An 18,102-nucleotide genomic window follows, 5' to 3' on the forward strand; every position below is an offset into this window, starting at 1 on the left:
AAAGACAAAGAAGAAAATTAAAATAAAGTTTAGAAAGGAGCCGAAAAGACAGTGCTGAGAAATTCTCGTCAACAACGGGGAATCAGGATAGGCCACACACCTGGCGGCTTGTAAAACACGCTGCGAGATTAAATGCTTCATTAATATGATTAAAGTAAAAAGCTGCTTGAGTAACGAGGAACAGTGAATCATCCGTTAGTTTAAGTTCACTGAACCAGTGTGTTAGTCTTACAATACAGGTTTACAATTGGTACTTTTACATTTCGTTTGGGATTTATTATTCTAGAATAAAAGAGCAATATAAAAAAATACTTCATATGTTTACATTTTATGAGTATTTATATTTTTTAGAATGATTATTTTAATAAGCCGAAATCAATTTAGACAATTTGATAATGATTACATCTAAGTTCAAAAATATCATTACACGTCACTGGAAGGTATCGCTTTATTTACATGTAAACATTACATGTCACATTGGTGCTTGATGACATGCAAGGTGCCGTGGCTTGACGCAAAGTGCAAGCAGATGCGATCGACGATTATGCACTTACAGCGTTACCGTGTATAAACGGTGCTGGTATAAGCTACAGTAGATACGCATACGCCACAGGTATGTACATATAATGCGGTCCAAGGCACGAAGGTAATGCATCTTCCATGTGACAGCGAAGCCTACACTAATCGTGCGACAATCTTCACTGCGGTGAGAAAAGAGGAATAAGAAGGACAAAGGGAAGAAAATCACACGTGTCTCTGTACTTGGTGCGTCTTGCAAAGAAAGGAGTAGAAGAGACAGTGTCACAAATGCAGGGAAAGTGTGAAGAAGGATGTAGACGAGAGAGATAAGAATAAGAAGATTAAGAATGGAGAACTAGGTTGTATTCTGCGGGCCCTATCTCCACGACAGTAGAAGTAAAAGAACGAGATAGATGATAGTGGAGACATGCGGAAGTGTCAGATATCTCAAATTGTAAAAACAGAAAGAAAAAACAAAATATTTGCACATATTAGTAAAAAAGGGTATAAAAGTGAGTATGAGAACCATCAAACGTCGATTGCTTGATTCTGGTTATAAATGGCGAGGTACAATACTGACCACTTTTGAACCCGAAACACGTTAAAGACCGATTGAGTCTTCCAGAGACTTTGGCTGAAAATCCTATCAAAAGCATGCCTCGACGTTGCCAGGCCGTAATCGACAATGCAGGAGACTGGGCATCATATTAGGCAAACGCATTTTAGTTCAAAGTTCGTAGAACAAAGTTATACATTTGATTCTCATCACTTTTTTTCAGGAGAAACAAACAATAACACAGTACGCTCTTGTGCCACTTACTTATTTATAATCTAAATCACAATCTTTTAACTAAGAATTTTAAAATCTTTTAACTGTTAATCATCACTCATAGCCATTGAATAGATACATTTTATTATCCAGATTTTATCATGTGATATAATCCGATTTTCTATAAGATTACGATATTGATAGCAATCCTTGATACTTCGCACTGCTATCTTTCACCATGAAGCAAACATATTATTTCTCTTATAACTGTTAAGTTGTAAGTTAAAGTTCAGGTGTCAAGAGTTGAAAACATACGATGGCCATATTAGCGGCAATAAGAAATTGCGAAAATAGCAGTTGCAGTGGCGCTCTCTGTCGCATGAAATATCGCGATACGCATCTATCGAACGAACCTATGCTACTATGTCGACCGCACACAGCAAGCAAACCTGTAATTTATCCCTCGGCGGCCGCGTACAACCCAACTTCAATATAATCATTATAATTATTGTCTCCCCCTCAAATGGGTTTCGATGATAATCGTTCGTATTTGTTACACAGCTCGCACCATGGCTCGACCATATTCATAGAATCCAGAAACGATTTCTTCGAATTGCGCGAGTCACTATTCTCATATTTATACCGCCAACAACTTTCAATTGAAATTTCTGCACTCTAGCAAACTTTTGTTCGCGTAATACGTAATATTATCTACTCCATGTGATTTTTATTGATCTTAAAATTTATTTCTCTAAAATTATACAAAACAAATATATTTTGTTTTCTATTTAAAAATCAGGAAAATTTGTTCTATTTTTTTGGATAAATTTAAAGATAATATATAAATGTGGACAAATATTAAGATGATTTTTGATGAAGTTTCGTCTAATCTTAAACTAATCCTTTTCATCATTTTTGATTAACAACCTATATCTTTGGGCAATCGTATTACATTCGCAAACCCATTGTTGCAGACGTGGCATTATAAATTGCAGCGATCTGTTTACTGTGTTAATTTGTCCGCTTTTCAATTAGCGACTGAACGTGTTCGGCGGCATCGAATAAATTGAGTGCCGGCGGACGGCGGTCGCGGGACCATTCGCGACTTTCTAAATCTGCCACATGTGTCGACCCCTGCCGGCTGAATCGTTGATGCTGCATCAGTGATCGTGTTTTTAAAATATCGCTTATGGAAGAAACGATATGTTACAATACTACTAATTGCTTGTTACGAAGCTTCTCAAAATTAATTCGTAAAAATCCTCGAATTTCTAGATGATTATCTGTGATAACGTGTTTATTTTATAATCATAATCGGAATTTGTTTATTTATGAAATCGAGAATTTCGATTGTAGATGACGCGTTATCTCATGACGACATTGAAGTACTTGGAGTGACCCGGGTCGCATTAGACATGTATTCTTGTAAATTTGTACAGTATCTTGATTAGTACTGTAACTTGTATGTTGATGATTTTCAATAATGACACGTTTACAGTTTTACATAGATATCTGAAAAAAAACAAAAACGAAATTTCGCTGAACTTAAGTTGGGAACTATACTTCAATTGCCAGGTTCTGATATATAATGGAGTTCGCCGTATGAACAAACGTATCACTAATTTCGAGGGAAATGTATATGTAATATTCCGTCATTCAAAAAGGAATACCGTGCTGAAGGCGAAGGTAACCTCGTGCCGGCTACCTATAGGTAACTTGGGAGCGTCACGACGCCGCCGTCGCGGCGAGTTATTGCCACAAATCACGCGATTTGTAATTGCTACTATCAACTACACGATTTCACGTGGCGGTTTCTAGCTGCACATATGGATGCAAATCCATAAACATCGATTGTTCTGACTTCGCAGGACTTAATGTCGAACCTGGATGAAAAGTTAAATGTGATTTGTTTCTACGAAGTTACAATTTCCTATAACGCCATGATCAAATACAAAAAGAAATTGTAATAAACATCAAAATTTACAAAAGATCTAGAAAAGTTAAACGATTTCCTGAATACTACATTACGTAATCACGTACATTTATTGATTATTTGAGATGTTATGAAGTATTCAAAACATGATAATAGGAACAAAATGGCGTGCAATACTATGATTTTTGTCTCTTATAGAAATAAATAGAAATTGTTGATTACGCATATCTCTCGAATCCTTTGTTAGTTTGCGATGACTGTACACGCATAGGCGTTTCTAGTTCACATCACCATGTAGTATATCACGTAACGTGACAGAACGCGTTACCATTGTAACACGCTTGTTCCTGTGGCGATACATTACGTTACGTCCACATCCCAGGTATTACTTCGACTTCCCTCATGGTCAGTAACTTCGTACATGTTAGTAAGGTATATTTGATTCTTTCGTCGGCGGTCATGGTGCACTACGTTAAAAGCTTTCTGGCCATCAAAGTAATTGCCGATATATAGTCTACTGCGAGAAAATTACGAAGCTTAAAAACTCGATCGAACCTTAAATATATCAATCATTCAAATACATCATAGCATATAAAAGTTATTAGCTCAAATGTAATTGTCAACATTTTAATTACGTTTAATTATACATTCATTTGTTACATCCATCTTATTTTTTAATAGACGAAGTAGCTTTTTCATAATATAATAATATATAGTATCATATTATTGTAATCATATACAAACCCACATACAAAAAAGTTAAAATGTTATAATACTTAATTCTTTTAAAATAGTACAGTTTTAAAGTTTGTACTATAACTATATTATAAATATAAATTATAAATATACGGTTAATAACTATTATATATACGTAATAACTATTAACATTAAAAAGTATTCCAAATATTGTTCACCGTTTCCACGATATGTCGCAAGTAATGTTCATTCTGTGGCATCCTACAAGTTGTATGGGTGCACACAGTGTTTCCCGCGTTTCCTTCAGCGGCGCTGCCTGCCATCGTATCAACATCGCACTTCATAATCCTATAGCAGTGTTTCTGCGCGTCTCGATCTGTTAGCTTATCCGATCAGTCCGTTCCATCTTCCTGTCTCGTTGCTATCATTAAAAATAGAGTGTTACAATTGTCGCCAGTTATTAATCATGTTTTTTATTATGCGTTTCGAGTTGGTAACACATACCGGAAGTCATTATTCTCAGACATCAATCGTCTGCTCTTTAGTGCTTTCGGACAATTGTAGCCTTACGTTTCCGCTCACGGCATCTGACTTTTGTTTTGTGTGTGAACGCAATATTTAGCTTGTGATATTATCTACATTGTTGACCTCACGTTATATTTTGAACTCTAATAAACTATTAAAGATATTTTTATACATGTAGTTACAACAATAATTTGTAACTATTGTTGTTACATTTCCAGCATAAATATATCATAAAAATTCATAACGTATAGTGTTACATAAAACATTCAGTAATGATCTCAACAACAAATTTTTTTTACATTCTATTAGTTCTGATGTCGACCGCGCAATTGGTATTTGTAAACATTGATCACTTCAGTAAACTGGTTTCTTACGTCACAGAGAATCGCGAAGATTCCGCTTAGGATATATGTATAATTAATTCATCCAATACGTTGTTAGTAATCATATGAATCATAATGAGTATTTTTTTACATTTTGTTTATTTATTTTTTTCTTTATTTATTTGTTTATTTATTTATTTGCATTTTTCACGTGGAGCACGCCACAATCATTTTTTATATTATTAAAACGCAAAATTAAACACGCTAAGATGTTAATTATGTATTTTTCGTGTATGTCTGAAAGTGAATTGAATATTCTACGAAGGTAACAATTGCTACTAAGGGAAATCAAAAAATTGGTAAGTAAACGCTATTCGTACTTTGCAGTATAATTTTTGTCATATTTGTCAGTTATTCCATTTATAACGATAATTTATTTGTGAAATATTTTTGTAAAAAATAATATTGTTTATAACAATAATAAATAATAGATAATGATGTATATTTACTAAACATATGTCTGTTTGCATTTTTTTCAATTTTTCGCGAAGAAAAATGGCAAAAATAATGGAGATAACAAAAGAATTCCTGGATGCTTTGATGGATAGAGTAAAAGGAACAAGGAAAGAGAAAGGAAGAGGTTGAAGAAGCGAGATTGGGTAGAAGGCTAGGTGTAATTTACCCTTGAGGTCCCGTGGGTGGTTGCTTCGTTCTTGGTTCTACCGTACAGGATTGGTCGGACGTTTGACAGTTGACGGATGATGAGGCGGCCTTTCAGTCCCCCTTTTGTCCCCCTTTTACGCCCTCAACGTGCTGATTTAGTCTCGGGTTCGGTTTCTGGTGCGTCCATTATGTGCCGCGAGGCAAATTCGAACCGGGCATAACGGGATTATTAGCTGAAATAGACACATATGTCATCCATCCCGAGCTTTTTTTCATTCCTTATCTTTTCTGACCAGAAATTATTAAATGATGCATCAACATGATGTATTTTGGTCTAATTTTTTTTCATCTCTGGCACACATTATCGAATGTGAAATGTTTGTAATAATTCTGAACGCTGTTTTAACATTCTATATAAATCATTTTTTCCCCTTAAATAAAGAAATTGATATTATTTATTATTATTTATGTAACTAATTGCGTGGGGGAGGGGGAGGTTATCATTTTCTAATTTATACAATTTAATCCACAGTAAAAAAATATACAATTCTAGAAAATATATTCACATATGTCTTTGTTCGTTAGAAGACAGATAGTGAGATAGATATCGTGATATTCTTCATTTTAACGGGAATTTTAGTCAGAATTTTAATCTTATATAAGACACAGAATGAACATCCAAGGCATAGCTTGTCGCAGCGTAACGCTTCGATGCATAGCTTGAGATAAGCTATCCTCTCACCGAGAAGATGTGGATCTAAGAACGATGTGCGAACGTCCAAGTGTAGTTTCTGTACTTCGTGCTGGATGTTAAAACCACAGCACACGAGCGCCACGGTGTCGTGTTTATCTATTCTGCGATCTACTACGCAACGTGATTGCGCGAACTACTGCGCGGTGCTCGAATGTTCAGAGATCTCTACTGCGTGAAACCAAAGAACCGGTTGAGTTCTACGCAGGTTTCTTATCTCTCCACAAAATTTTTAATTTTTTTTATACGCTAATATTGTATTATTATTTATTATATCATTTATATGGCAAAATGTGGAAAGAAAAACAAATATATAATTTTAATATTCGTATCTGAGAAAAATTATATTCAAAAATATCAAAAAAGAATTATTTTGTCTTATCTTCAAACTGGCTTATATAAAATTGATCTGTACTTTAAATTTTACAGTATAATTTTTTCAAATTCTTGCATTGATTATGCGGTAATATATATTTACATGTATTATTTGAATAATGTATAGAATCACTAAAACAATTTTAAGAGAGATTCTGTTAGAATTTAACTATTACTACATCCATACTAACAAGTTAGGGAAAAGCAGATTAGTCCGGTGCAATCTTGATAGTCTGGTTTGCGGAAATGGATGATCTAAGGCATTTAAGAAACTAATTAAGATGATTGTACGAGTTTATCACTGCATACGCGAGTAATAGACCGGCTATTCGTTTTACACGTTTTGGGAGGAAGTTTGCTATGCGTGAGAAAACAGACATACATCCTTCTCATAGCGCGATTAAATCTTACTTTTCCATGAGTGGGACGGATATACTAGCAAAATGGTTATGTAGGCTAATTGGTCATCGTCGATCTCTGCCTTTCACCTCAATTTTTTCCCAACGTTTTACTCCAGATTATTGCTTTTGATCGTCACATCACTATTTTCTCGAGTTTCAAAGGAGTATGAGTTACAGCCTCTACAAGGAGTATTATTACCTGTCCAACCAGACTCGCACATTCGAGCTTAGCCTGCTATTTATCATCTGATTTTATGATCAACCAAACTTGAATATTGTGGATAACGTCCAATGACTTTTTCTTCATTTTTCGCCCTTTTTGGGAGAACTATTCACAAAAGAATATCATAAGTTTATATAGTTTTTTCTTCTTATATTTTGAGAAAGATTAAGTAAAAATTTTTGTTGCTTTGCTGAAAGTTTAGGTCGCTAAAATTTTAATTTCTGATTTTAAATAAATATGGAACCTTAATCTGTCTTAATTTGAATTTCCTCACAAAAACATTTAGCTTTGTATTCGTCAAATAACGCATTACTGAAATTTCACATAACTTACGGAACTATATATACACACACACCTGCAGAACAGGTTACTTGGTGAATCGTTCAATCAATATTTGACCGAGCCGTTTGCCCGAGGTTTCTTAACGAATAATCACGACAACGTGCCTTCACGTGTTTGTTACCCTACTCTGTCGCTAATAATAGACCTTGGCACCTCGCTAGCTCGATTCACAGACCACCCAAACGATCGCGCACGAGGCGAAAGGATTGACTCTGTGGGGCTGATTGGTATTACGAGAACGGTGGACGTCGACGCGAGCGGACCAAACAGTAGGTTGATCCGAGTGATTGATAAGCAGTGCCACGCGCCAGTACGCCAGACAAATACGTTCACAATGAAGACGACAAAATCGTGTATTGCATGTATCGCACATGCATCGTAACTCGTGATCGAATCTTTTATTAAGAAAGTTGAGAAAGAATAGATGCACAAGGAAATCTCATTATATCTTTTCTTCAATTCTTTTTAAAATGCTTTTTTATTTTTATATCTTTATAGTATTATTAAGAGTTATATATATATATATGTATTTTTATATAACTATGATACATCACTTAAAAACCTTGTATGATAGCATAATCAATATCCTTTACGTTTGCGCAATAGACATTAAAATATGAATGTTTATCTTTGTTGGAATTTGTTATAACGCGCAGGCAATACAAGTAATGATACGATTAATTATTTTTGCGTAATAGCATTTCATAAATATAATCTCAGTATCGTTATTGTTACAATCTTCTTTAAGTCTTAAGTTTAGAGGTTTGAGAATTATTGTTTTTCCCGCCAAATGCAGAGAAGCCCTCTGTCCTATTTCGCTAGAACCTAAAAGTATTCGAGCTTCCGACAAAGTTCAGTAGATGGCGGTATATGTAGTGCTATCTCAAGGCCGTTGCCCGCGTGCGGCAGTTGTTTCCGTGGTGCTGCCACCTTCCGCACCCCGCTCGGAATAATGGCAATACTGACCTGCGCATGTCCCACACCATTATAACACAGCTCGAACGCCATGGATCCCTGCAAATTTATGACCCGTATCATGGCACGGCATCTAGACGATTATTTGCCGTTAAACGTAAACAGCTTATAAAAATGGGTCTATATAATAGAGTAAATATAGGTTTGGTGTTCACGCCGTGATAAATTTATAGTTCCACTTATATGAAGATTTCTTATTAGCTGACTAAAAGCCTTAACTATAAAGATCACTTTTACTGAATTTTATTTGTGCACTATTTAAAAAATGACCGATTTTTAAATTTCTTTTGATTATTACAGATTTAATAACGAACACTGACATGCGAATACCATCACATCTGCTATGTGAAATAACCATTTAATATATTATCTAAAATATTATCATCCACTTTTTATGTATCAATGTTCTCTTTGTCATTTAAAGTTAGAAAAACATAAAGTATTATTATTTAAAGTAACGAATTATATACAAATTTGTTTACTTTTTAATGCTAGCTTGTGAAGATTTTCTTTCTAATTGAAAGACTAGATTTATAGAAATATTAATCTCTTTTATCTTAAAACAAGCAAAAGTATATTAATGCACTTTATCTTTGTTTGAAGTTCTCTGTAATCGAAAATGATTACTAATATACGAATATTATGGAATGTAATATTACATATTAATTGGAAAAAATATGAACTATTGTCTTTATACCATCATATAGTTTTTATCAATTTTAATAGCATATTATCTAGACATTCTAGTCACAGGGAAATCTCTTCATGTTCTATTCTTATATTTTGCGGCATCGCCCAATCTCTTGTGAACTTAGTATAACCTGGCTCCAAGAAGATTTTAATTAAACCCGCCCTTCCAATGTTATGTCTGATTGAATGAACTAATCCTCTTCGTAGCAAATTTAGGGTTTCCTTCTCGAAAAACAAGCCTCCGAGACTACATAAAAATTTTTCACAACAAAGTGGAAAAAGTATAATTATTGACATAGCCGTAAATACATTCTTTATATTCTAAAAATGCGAGGCATGTATTTTATGATTAGCATCTTTTTTATATTTTACACAGAATTCTCAAATTTTTTAGTAAATGGAATATATTGTATCATGTACGAATTACATATTATTATTATTATTTCTCATTATCATAATTATTTCCAAATGAAGGAAAATAATAATAATTTCATGATCTAACATAATAAATATTAGATTTTAACAAAATTTGTCCTTTGACGAATTTTTAGATCGAGTAGAGAAATTTGATTGTGTTATGAGGAAAGGAACTGCCACGTAGGAGGAGCAGAAGGAAAGCACAATGTCAAGGGGATGACATCTAAATCTTGCTTTCCGTTTCACGCTGACTGCCCGCCCTTTCGCTGGCTATGCTTAGAGTCAAAATACCCTTAGCTTTTGAAGGGGTGGATCCTCAAACTACATTCAAGAACAAAAGTTAAAATATCTGCTATATCATCTCTGAAATAGCTCGCTCTCCACATGCACACATATACATATAATATACAATAATAATAATCTGTTGAAAACTTGGAAATATCCATCTGTTATATATATAATAAAAAATATTAGATAATAGATATAAAGCTTTCAATAATGTTTGTTATCCTTCTTCTTTTCTTTAAGTAATGCTTTTTGTAAGCATTATATAGAAGTAGAATACCTAACATCATCTTTCAAACACTATCTTTTGAAACAACGTGATGTCCATTCGGCTCCTAGACAAAGATTTCTTCTTGGAAGATATATAGATGATACCATATAGCCGTACCATGGTATATATAATGTGCTAAAATGACGAAGCTTTTATACTTTTGATAGTAAGAGTCTACTATAGATGGACTATAAGAAGGAATGTAGTAGTAGTGAGGTTGTTCCGGGATCCTTAAATTTCATCAGGTCAGGAAAATAAAATCGGCCAATTTTACTGTTCTTTCTCTATTTCCTTGTGCAAAAAAAAATCGACTTTTAAAACAGTCCCAGTACTCGTGAAGAAACTTTCTTAAAATAATATAAAAAATTCTTTAACTAGTATAATAGTAAAAATTAATAAAATTGTACAGTTGCGAATTAGTATGAATTATTTTACAGAAAAACGATTGACTTTCTAGTTTGTGAATCTAGCGTAGATTTCCATAGCCATTGATATCACTAGTCGCGAGTTTCCACGTAAAGCGCCGCCCATTCCACGAAATCGTGCACGTGTGCAACGCCGGATTCAGCTGCCTCGTTCGGTTCAGGAATGAATTATCGCCTGTTCGGTGCGGAGCTCTTTCATTTCCAGTCTACGCGGTAGTCCCATCCTTTTCTTTCCTTCGTATCGGCCGAGGCTGCAGACAGCAACGCTTTTTTCTCATCCCTCTGTGCGCGATACCTCTCTCCCTCTATTTCTCTCTCCGTTTTCTTTTTCAATTTCCATCGGAGATACATCGTATCGTTTTTGTTCCCGCATATCTATTTGTGTACTTAAATAATTTGTATCTGCATAATTTTAACAAATTATGTAATTGTATAATAGTTTATATATTGATCACATTTTACACTAAATTATTTTTTCACTTGAATTCGCATACAAATTGGGTTATAAAAGAGTTTCTCTTCTCTATCATAATAATAGTAACAAAATGTTTGAATTTGTTGGAATACTAAATTACCCATTTCAATCTTGATACAAATTACAAACATAAAATTGTATTATATTAATTAAATTGTAATAGATCGAATTGATAATCCAGAATATTTTATAGAATTTGATTATGATCACACAAGGCTTTCAATTTTTATATCGCCTAAATTGCGAAAACTTCCAAAGCGAAATGGCTCCAAAAGGAAAATCTTTCGCGTAATTTGAGGAACGAGAAATAGTATGCGAGAGTATCGGGGACACAATCAATTGGGTGTTTTCGTTTTGAACTGTGCTCCACGATCTAGGATGAAAGAAGGCACGAGGAGGGTAAATTGGAATTCCGCGATGCGGAGGATGATGTCGCTCCGCTTGGCCAGGATAAGAGGGGCATGTTGGAGCGCGAAAGAAGAAGGAAACGATGGTGGAAAAAGGATAGAGAAGGAAAGTAGGGAGGAGAGTAGCATCCAAGGAATATTTACTGCCATCTTCTTCACCACTTACCCACAGATTCACTGCCTGAAGTTGTAAACACCTCTTAACTATATGGAGATAGTATCTCGGTTTCCCTCCTCGTGTGCCCTAAACTGTTACGTGAGTGTTGCGACTATCATTAATTAGATTATCATATGATTGCAACATTATATCTCTCTTTCTTTATGTGATTCATAACTACAAGCATATAGATATAATCCTATAATATATCTTTTTATAAATCAATTATGTAATTTAAACGTATTTATGTGTGTGTAATTAGTTAATTAGAACATAAACTAAAATTACACTCTGTATATTACAACAATAATCAATCTAAATTAAATAAAATATTGTTAGAAGACTGATGTTTCTTTTGTTACTTACACACGATATTGCGTAATGTATCATTTATTAACGCACTAGAACAACACTGCTGCCTATTCGTAGCTCAGTGTTTATTGAACAAACGATTTACATATTCATTAACGCTTGGATCAACATTTGTCGCACGGCGAAGAAATGTCATATTTAAATAGCCTTGTGACATCAAGTTAAACGCGGCATCTTTTAATCTGCTAATCCATGTGAAAATGTGACGTTTCATGTGAATATCGAAATAACGATTTATGTCATCCTGAACTTGACTCGTTTTCGAAACTGGTTTTACCTTCTTGGACCGATCACGGATTATTCTCAATCTAACTGTTGATAACTGTTTCTGTAGTTATATATATGTTGAACTTTTAATGATACTTATATACCGTGATTTAATAGGGAAGTCTCAACATGTGAAAACATGATATCAATATGCTAAAAGTATATTATTACCGATTCTTTTAAAATGATCTTGACATAATGTCGTTTTAAAAATATCACAACTATATGTTACCAATCATCATATTATATTATATTATACTATATTATATTATATTGTATTATATTACATTATATTCTTCATCACCTACCCACAGATTCACTGCCTGAAGTTGTAAACACCTCTTAACCATATGGAGATAGTATCTCGATTTCCCTCCTCATGTGCCCTAATATGATACAATGTATGGCACACATTATATCATATTATATTCATTAAAAATGTTTAACTTTCTTTGATATAATTTTAACCTGCAAATTTAAGGACAATATGCTTCGAGAAAAATTATGAAATAGGTGAACGTAATATTAATAGCTCGTTTACGGAATTCTATTATTAATTGAGCTATGGTTATCGATTTCATGAAAACAGCACATATCCCGCCAGCTAAGAAACGGCAGTACCGAAACAATGAGCTGATGCGTTTTCTGCTTCGACTATAGACGGTGGAGACGTGAAGATATAGAACGAGAGGGACAAATAGAAGGAGACGGTGAAACCCACTAAATCAATACTCTGCCATCGCTCCAACTCTGGCTCATCCCCTCACCTACCCCCTTAGCCCCCCTCCACCCCCCCCCGAGTCGTCAGCCCGCTTCTCTCCCCCGGCGTTCCTCCTTCACCAGCGTTTCTCCGTTCCGTTCGTTCCACGCCACCCTTCGTTCCACCTCCGTCATGCTCTCGAGGCGAAACTTCTCTGGCTCCGCTTCTACGGGCTACTCCCGCAGAGAGTTTCCAGCCATAGCACTGAATTTTCCCTTATGCGTCAGTATAATCTATCTGATGCCCATGCGAGACGTTGGTGACGCGTGGAAAACATATTTGTACATTAAATATTAAATGTACAATTTTTTCTCTTTGATCACATTCCTAATATTGGATTTAATGAGAAGAAACTTTGCGCTTTACTTGATGTTAGAACGCTACATAAAAATTTTAGTGGGCAATCAGTTGGGAGGCAGTATAGTAAAGCAAGGCAATCAAAGCATTCTTCAATTGTCATGCAGCTTCATTTGTTTCACGTGAGCATCACGCGCCTCATCAGCAAACTAGGTCACGTGATTCTAGTGGCACACACTCACTTAGCAACCATCCCTGACCATTATTCGCAGACGAATACCAAGCGTATCTTACAATCATAAGATATGGTCTACTATGTGAACCATGAAAGAAGGAGAAGAAGAAAGAGGTTACTAATTGTGAGAAGGGACCCCATGCATGTATGAGCGCTTGCGTGTGTGGGATTGCCCCAAGACGAGGGTATTGTAGTAGCACCAATGCGGCTGCAATCGAAAGCTAACTGGACAAATGAACGGTTGGCTGCTTCTTACGGCCCACGATATTGCCTTTGCTATTGATGACGGCGTCATTACATGCTAACTTACGACGTTGCAAACATGGGGATTTTTATCATTGAGAATTACATAATTTGAAGAACGATTCTCTGAAAACAGTAATTTTTAATGATAAATGGTCTTTAAATAAAATTTATCACATGTATATAGATAATATACATACAGATATTCAATAAGTAACTGGAGAGATTTCGATTAATAACTTGAGAAAATCCTATTCTACTTCCTGCATCTTCTTAAAAAGAGTATCAAGTCCCAAAAAGTCCAATTACACGGCCGACAACTCCTGCTTTGTTTCACGGCCGCTGCCCGTTAGTTTATCTTCTTCTTCTCTCTCTCTTTCTTTATTTATCTATCTACTTTGTTCTTTGGATTTTTCTCTTTGTTTTTCTTTTCTCCTCCAACGACGTGCGAACTTTTGCTGTCTCGGTAGCTGCCTAGTTTGTGATTTCTCGATGCTACTTCCTTACACTCTACAACTTGGTGTCCCGTTAATTTCTTGCGATCCGCAGAACGATTACCGCACTGTCCGAAAATTTAGCACCTTCAGTGTCCCTTAAATCTCTCGCAGTGAGTTAAACTTGCAATGGCAATTTGGCCGTTCTGAAAACACATTTTCGTACATACATCATAGACATATGTTTTTTCTTTAGTTCATATTCCGGGAATTTATACGTAAGGATCTATATTCAGTTTATGAAAAGTATTCTTACACGTGCTTATATCCATGATCCATATAATTAATTACACAAAAATTGAGTTTACTTTTAAAATAAATATACATCAATTTGCATATTTTTTGCACAATTTTCTCACGATATATACACATTATCTATACGAATATAATCGGATTGGCATACGTATTCAGCTACATCCATGACGCATCGTTCTCCTGAATGCATTTTAGTTCTATCCGCCTTACGCGAATCGAGGTTGGTAGTCGTCTGATAGGATTACGATGGCTGTTGAAAGATTGACGGTCGAATCCGTCAGCGGCTTTCTACGGCGTGGACGGACTCGAGATTTTCTGCAATTTTCTTCGCGGCCTTCGGCGTTGTAGGCCGTGCACGTCTCGAGGCTCGAAAGCTCGGCATTCAATTCGAATCGCGTACGCTTGCGGTTGATAGAAGCTTGAATGAGTGGCACGTGGATGCTATGTGCGCGGATACGTACGGTTTAGTTAGCGTCAGCAATACCATTTCGAACATTTCTGAGGATGAAAACTGATTGGGGAAGAAATAGATTCGTGATAGATGTAGCCCACCTTGTAAATTGCTTCTTCCTCGGTTGAATATGATGTGCAATAAATTATATGATTAAGCATGATTCAATAGTTTAATAAAAATGAAAACCATCGTATATTAGCTTCTGATACTGAAATAGAAAATAAAATCTGGTAGATCCAGATTTAACTTGCGAGATGATGTTAACGACAAAAACATCATTTATCTTATATTAAATTTACGATTATAATCCAAATATTTATCCAGAATAGGATTCATCACGTATCCACAAAATATTCTAAAACGTAACGCAACGATGTGGAGCATTAAATCTTAAGATTTCTTTTCTAATCGTGTGATGATCCTATTTTGATCTCATCAGATTACATTATACGAATCGCAATTAGTAACGAGAAATATCAAGGAAATGTAAAACCCTGTCCTGTTGACGCAGAAAGGACGGCGCGTGACGGTATATATACGGTGGACGCCTCGAGTGTCCCGTGGTGCCCCTCGAGTCTCCCCGTATCCCGAAGACGGACGCAGGGGAGACGCAAGGGACTCTCGGTGCTGTACACAACCACCACCGTGTTGGATCACGGGGGCGTCAAGAGAAATAAGAGATGGACGGCTAAGGGGGTAACGGGTGTATCGGGGGAGTGAAGCTTAACGCATGTGCACAGGGCGCCTCGCGTCGCGGCGCTCCGGTCCCGCCGGTCGGAGGCTGCGAAACCGAGCGGGCGGTATTCGCGGATCAGAGTCGTCGCATCTCTCGTTTAAGATATACATCACCGCGGCACCGTCCGCGGTTTTTCATGGATAACGGCGAGCGCAGAGGCTTTCCGACGCTGGCCGACACGCAGCATCAAACGCTCGTGAGGACCGTCAATTGCGGACGGGATGCCGTGTACGGAATTCGCTCGGTGACGAATATCATACAAAATTACGACTTTTCGTGCGACGCAACACATGTGCAGTACACCCTGAAGTGCGACGATCAGTTCGCCGAAGAACGTGCGGCAGCGAAACGGAATTCCGAACCGACACGACAATCGAGTTCCAGTTAACAGATATTGAAGGATTGGTATCCATCTTCCTGGTATTCTGAGAAGGAAACAACTTTGGGGAACACATCATGCTTTAACTCGAGCTGAGGGTGCATGTTGCGACTGGAAAGAACGTTAGTGTGATATCGCAAGAGCTGATCCCCATGAATAGGAACGGTTTTATCTGCTGATAAGTCGACCTATTCTGTCGTCAACTTCTATGGTGTATATTAAGCAACAAGAAGACGCGAGGCCTTAACTTAGAAGGCGACGCTTGAATTTGTGCTGGTAAAAGTTTACTCGAGGACTGCACTGTTTTGCACCATTAATTTTCAACATTGTAGACTTTGCAGATCAATGTTAAATTGCAGCTCCTTGATTACAGCGTGCTGTACATTGTCCTTTTCTCCTCGCTATGTCTTGAAGAAATCTGATTAATAAATTAGATCCTCGTCGGCGATTTCATCCAAATAAAGCTGCTACGTGAACGAAGATAATTTCGGATGATCTGATCCGCCTTATGTTGCACTAAGCCAACCGCCCGCTTATTTTTTCTTGTTGTTCATCGGCTTTGTCGGTTGGGAAGATAAGGTTGTCCTGCGATATCCTCTTGAGACAATCCAATAATAAGGCTCACCTCGAAGCATTGTACCAGGCGGTCCGAGTGCGTCATAAGAGTTCACAGCTTGTTTGCGCGACTTGTCCGGTTCACAGGATCGTGTGAAAAAGTATCGCGAAGGCAAAGTGAGGAAAGGGTGATGGTGAATGGACTCACATGGTTGCTCTACCCAATAGACAGTGAGTCTGCTCGACGGACACATGATTCGTCGACGGTGTTGGGTTTTTCTGATCCGACGCAGTTTCCTGTCGTACCTGGCTCGGTGACTGTCGGCGAATTTGTTCGCCCTTCGTGGACAAAGACTTGCGAGAAAGTGGTGCGTGAAGGGAAGTACCAGCCACGACGGGGCCCAGCGCCGGGGCGGAGACAAGGCCCCCGGTGCAGGGAAGAAGCGAGACAGGGGAAGAAGTCGAGCTTAGCGTAGCAGCAACGGCCCTGAAACTACAGGGGAGAGCAACTACCCCCTTGAACAGGGGGGAAACTAGGAGGCGACCTCGCCGACGGAGGCGACGGAAAAAGAAGCGACGGAGGTGAGCGGATAGTCAAATCGTTCAAATCGCGCTCTGAGTTGTTGTTAAATATTAAACATGCTTTATTTTGGAAAACGATGATTGCAATAGGAATTATGATATAAAAATTTGGATTTGAGCGAGAGAAAAAAAAGAGAAAGAAATTTAACAAACTGTGTGCAATTTATAATCATGTTTGTTAGAGAATAGGTACAATATCAATTTTCAAAATATAATGTAACAGTCATCTCGCTAGCTCGATCAATTTAAAACTTGAAATGTACGAATATATAATGTTCGCGAATGAGCAGCCTGCCGAAACAAAAGCTTCTTACAAAATTTGGATCACACAAGTGACGGAGTTATGATAAATCGCCAGACATACAAGAGAGAACATGACATTTGAATTAACGTCGAATCATAGTATGAAACACATTTTGAGCGTCATATTACAAAATCCACGGCCGATCAATAATTCTGCCAAAATTCGTTATCTGCTTATTCATCAAAATTTACATGGCCATCGGTAAAACATACGGACGATCAATAATATTACAATACTTTCAAGATCTTCCTTATACTTTTTTCCACTGCATATATAACCATTTCATATTAAATTAGTGATAAAAGTACATGTCAATGTCAAGTAAATTTTAGTGATAAAAGTACATGCTAATGTACAAGTAACTTTTTAGGACATGTGATTGTGTATGTACGCTGTACATATGTTGCACATACGTTAAACACATAATTGTCTCTAATTTAAAACTTATATCTATAATATAATTGGTAAGATTCATATACAATGTAACAGAGAATTACGATAATATGCGTATATTTTTATTAATTTTTGCAACCGATTTTTAGCTAAG

The 18,102-nt window shown here is 36.5% G+C and overlaps 1 protein-coding gene across 3 annotated transcripts in view; it reads left to right on the forward strand.

Moving 5' to 3' along the window:
• The window catches only part of LOC105282171 (homeotic protein antennapedia), an 89,790-nt gene that overhangs the window by 37,122 nt on the left and 34,566 nt on the right, over positions 1–18,102 (forward strand). The window contains exon 1 of one of the 3 annotated variants that reach the window (XM_026973127.1): positions 15,819–17,251. The exons of the other annotated variants lie outside the window; for them this stretch is intronic. The gene's annotated coding sequence lies outside the window, so the exon portion shown is untranslated. Of the gene's footprint in view, positions 1–15,818; positions 17,252–18,102 lie in introns of those variants that run through there. 3 annotated transcript variants of the gene reach the window in all.

Source organism: Ooceraea biroi, chromosome 10 (genome assembly GCF_003672135.1).
Source record: "Ooceraea biroi isolate clonal line C1 chromosome 10, Obir_v5.4, whole genome shotgun sequence".
NCBI lineage: Eukaryota > Metazoa > Arthropoda > Insecta > Hymenoptera > Formicidae > Ooceraea > Ooceraea biroi.